Genomic DNA, 4906 nt, shown 5'->3' on the forward strand with positions numbered 1-4906 from the left:
AAGTATGTTCAAGGCCATGCTGAAAAGAACAGCAAAAATACTTAACAAAAGTGAGTTACTGGGGGAAAAAACAATGAAAAACACCACCACCAATAACAATAAAAAAACCCCAAACCAATGGATGAAATGAAAAATAGATAAAAGTAATTTAGATGGGGAAATAAAACCCTTGCTTCACATATAGTGTTGACCTCTGACTGATCATTAACACTCTGAGTGAAACTTTATGATAAATCTATGAAAACATGTTTGGTGCCAGTCAAAATAGCAAGTTAAGTCCTGGTCCTCATGGGTCACTGCAGTTACCCAGACATTTGGTGGGAAAACAACACAGCAGTGCACAAGTCATCTATCAGGTTTCTGGAATGCATTGAGGACTGATTCCTGCTGCAGATGCTGAACAAGCCAACTAGGAACAGCACAGTGCTAGATATACTGCTCACAAACTGAGAAGACTTACTTGACAACATAACTGCCAATGGTAACCTTGGATACAGAGATGATAACATTGTGGAGTTTAAGATCCTTCTTAGCACACTGAAGACCAGTAGTAGAACAAAGATGCTGGATCTTTGGCCTGACAAATCTAGTGGCTTTCAATAATGGAGTAACTGCAACAGTGGATAAGGGAAGAGCTATGGATGTCATCTATTTAGACTTCTGTTAAGATCTTTGATATGGTCCCCCACAACATTCTGTCCACTAAATTAGAGAGATAGGTGTTTGGTGGATGCACTGTTAGATGGATAAGGAAACTGGCTGCATGGTTGTGTCCAGAAAGTTACAGTCAATGGCTTATTGTCCAAGTGGAAATCAGTAATGAGTGGTGTCCCTCAAGGGTCCATACTGGGACAAATGCTATTTAATATCTTCATTAATGACATAGATAGTGGGATTTGGTGCACCATCAGCAATTTTGTGGATGACCCCAAGCTGAGTAGTGCAGTTCATATGCTATTGTTGGATGTCCCATCACTGGAAGTGTTCAGGGTCAAGTTGGATGGGGCATTGAACAATCTGATCTAGTGAAAGATGTCCCTGCCCATAGTGGGGCAGGGCACGTATTGGACTAGATGATCTTTAAAGGTCCCTTCTGGCCTAAACCATTCTATGATTCTACGATGCTATGATTCTGTAACTCTATGATTTCAGAAAAGCCAGTTTTGAAAAGGTCAGAGTCCATCTGCAAGGGATTCCGTGGGAAGCATCCACAAAGGGCAAAGGAGATCATGAGTGCTGGGAGTTATTCCAGAACAGCCTTCTGGAAGCACAAGAACAGTCCAACCCCTACAAAGGGAAAGGAAGAAGGCAGAACAAGATGTCACCCAAACTTAACAATGTGCTGTTGGGTGTGCTTAAAAGCAAAAATGCAACATATTGGCTAAGAAAAGGCAGCCAACTACCCATCGAGGACTACAATAACCTTGCTAAGGCACAAGAGATGCAGTCAGGAAGGATAAGGCTCAGCTAGAACTGAAATTGGTCAAATATGTCAAGAACAAGAAAGGGTTCTTCAGATACATGAACAGTAAGCAGAAGCACAAGGAAGACCTAGACCAATTACTGACAAGGCAGAGGTTCTCAATACTTTCTTTGCCTCTGTCTTTGCCAGAGTAGCTAGATCCCAGATCACAGGATCAAGTATCTACAATAATGCATATGTCAACCCACCAGCAGTGGAGGAAAAGCTAGTCTGTGGCCTCTTGCAAGGGCTCAAGCCACATAAATCTACGATCCCGTATGGAATCCACCTGAGGGTGTTAGGAGGAGTGGTTAACATTGTTGCTAGGCCACTGTTTGTAATCTTTGAAAAGTCATAGAGATCAAGGGATACTCCTAATGATGGGAAGAGGGCAAATGTCACGCCCATATACAAGGAGGGGCCAAAAGAGGATCGTAGTTGTAAGGATTTAAATTTGTCTTCTCTTCCCTGTACAGCCAGATACAGGGTACTCAAAATAACCCTCAAATCTTTATACGATACATCTTTAGACTAAATATTTCACTCATCAAATATATAACAAAACTCTGAGAAAAACAGAGATTGCTTAATGTGATTAGGACTTCTGACTAGTAGGAAGGACACATGGATTCTGTTTCTTTTGCTGCTTAATTTTTAATTGGTTATGCAAAATAGAACAATATCAACAAGAAAGATTAAGATCATACTGCTTGCAGCTTTCACAGGCACATAAGAAATGTATTTTAATAATTCCAGGTAGATGAAGGTATAGAATCTGGAGTACTGTGACAAATCTTTTACAGTAGGATACTTAATTATTTTCATTTTTCTTGCAAATTATCAGAAAAGCCCATTATATTTTTGGGGTCAAACTTGGATTTTCATGCTGAAATAGAAACATATTTTCCTTTTCATTTTGATAAAGAAAAGGGGGAAAACAAAAACCTGTTGGTTTCTGGGGTGTTGTTGGGGTTTCTTTTTGGTGGTGTTTTTTGTCTTGGTTGGGATTTTTGGTTTAACAGCTGAATCCAAGAATTGTATGTGTTCATAACGCTAATATACACACTGTCTTCTCCAGTTATTCATGACACTTCCATCTAATGTACCATGAAGGGCTATGGGTGGCCTAATTGTGTCTGTTTTGGCCAAATGGTTTAGACTGTTCATAAATGTCACTCATTAGAAAAGCCAGTAGTGACAGATAAATCAGAAAAAAATCTATCCACAGATTGCTGTTTAAATCAAATAATAGAACATGTCAGTGTCACGTCCCGCTCAGACGAGGGGGACAAGTGACTCAGATTTGCAAATCCCCAATGGAGCGGACAACAAGTCTCCAAGTCTAAACATTTATTAACTACTCACAATGTACTAATTGAACACACGATAGTTGGCTAAGTATATAGCAAGTTGTGGCAAGCAATATAATATGCCTTGCATTGCTTAATAGGAAAGGGAAAAGAGGGAGATAGAGGGAATGGGGAAATACAGATCACCGGTCTGGGTTTCTGTGCTGATCCTGCTGACGAGGGTTCCAGGAGGCACAGGAGACATCCGTCTTTTTCGCTGGCATCCGTCTTCTTCACTTCACTGCACTCTCTCTCAGGCCCCAGGCCCCCCCGCCCCCCCTTCTTGATTTATACCCACTTTCCTTGGGTCCGTCCCCTAGGTCGACCCACATGCCTATGTATCCCATGTACGGGGACGGGTAAGGTGTTTCATGGGATGATGTAATTAGCATGATCATGTTAGCCCTCGTTAGCATATTGAGGGGTGTTAACTTTAATATGCATTTTGTGGATGATGAAGCAAAGGTCATTTACCGGACAGATGGCCCTTGAAGTTTTGGCCAGGTGCACCAGAGCAGAGCCGTCCTGTCTTCACAGGGCTCCCTCCTCCAGCCACATCTTGTGTTATTCGGGCAGCCTTATCAGCCTCGACCTCCACAGAATGCACCCTGTGACTCATAGTTTTGTCTTGCGAGAGTTTGAGGCATTTCTTCGATCAGCCTCAACTTTTGCTTTCTCAGGCTGTTTTTCTTAGTTTCTCACAGGCCTGGTTTCTCATCTCTCACAGTCAGCTTCTTCTCAATTACTGCTTTTTTCTAACTCAATTTGAACTTTACTTATTGAAGACCTATATTGCTTGGAAAACTGCAACGTTCTAAATGTCTTGCATCACTCAGTCTGTAGTCAGCTATTCAGAATAATGTATGTGCTTTGATGTATGTGCTTTTGGTACTGACAACAATGTTGTCAGTAATGTTGTTTCTTTACTTCTCTAAATGAAAAACAATCTTGCATTTCTTTTCTCTAATGTAATATCCCCATTGTCAGCTGAAGAAATGACAATTTTGAGTTTCATATCCAAAATAAGGCACTGTTGAATGAATAACTGCAGCTGGAAATGCTGTAATGACCTCTCACCAGATGTCCATGACATTTCCATTTGAGATAGTCTTCTTAAATCTCCAAATCATGGTTCTTAATCTCCTTCATGTATACATTTATCTGTGCAATCTTTCTGGCTGTACCTTAATATAATTTTCTTCTTTTAGAGATAGATGTGGTATGTCTCTGGCTCTCAGGGATTATACTGCAGTCTGAATTCTACCCAGTTTACCCAAAATAATTCCACATGACAGTTCTGTCGTTGTCCTAGTTTCGGCTGGGATAGAGTTAATTTTTATTCTTAGTAGCTAGAATAGTGTTAGAATAGCAGTTGTTGCTAAGAGATCAAGGACTTTACAACTCCCCATGTCCTGCCCTTGCACAGGTGTACAAGAAGTTGGGAGGGAGCAGAGCCAGAACACTGGACCCTTAATTGGTCAGCAAAATATTCCATATCATGTAATGTCATGCTCAGTATATAAAGGAAGGGTGGCTGGGAAGGTGGGGGTTCTCTCTCACTTCCAGGATTGCGACTGTGGGATCTTGGTATGTCAGGATCTCTAGTTGGGAATGAGCTGGGAATCAGTCAGCAGGTGGTGTGCAATCACATTGTGCATTACCTGTTTGTACTTTCTATTATTTTTAATGTTTTATTCTATTTCAATTATTAAACTGTTTTTACCTCAACCTGTGAGTGTCCCTTTACTCCTCCAATTTCCGCTTCAATCCCCTGGGTGGGGGGAAGGCGAGTCAATGGCTCTGTGGTGCTTGGCAGCCAGATGGGTTTAAACCACAACAGTTGTTGTTTCTGACTTTAATGTAAGTAAATCAGATTTCTTTTTGGTCTCATTACTTAATGTAATTTAAACTTGAATTGTCATACAAAGCCCCTAAACTTATATATTGGCCAGTAAAAGTAGTCTCTTCTCCTAAGTGTGTCCCCATTTACTTCAGTGGAGCCCTGCATAGGCTAAAGCCTTAGTTAATCAGGAACAGCTTGCTAGACTGATCTCAAAGGACACATAATTACAATTTGGTCACTTGGTTGTACAAG

The sequence above is a fragment of the Strix uralensis genome, chromosome 3, assembly GCF_047716275.1.
Source record: "Strix uralensis isolate ZFMK-TIS-50842 chromosome 3, bStrUra1, whole genome shotgun sequence".
Lineage (NCBI taxonomy): Eukaryota > Metazoa > Chordata > Aves > Strigiformes > Strigidae > Strix > Strix uralensis.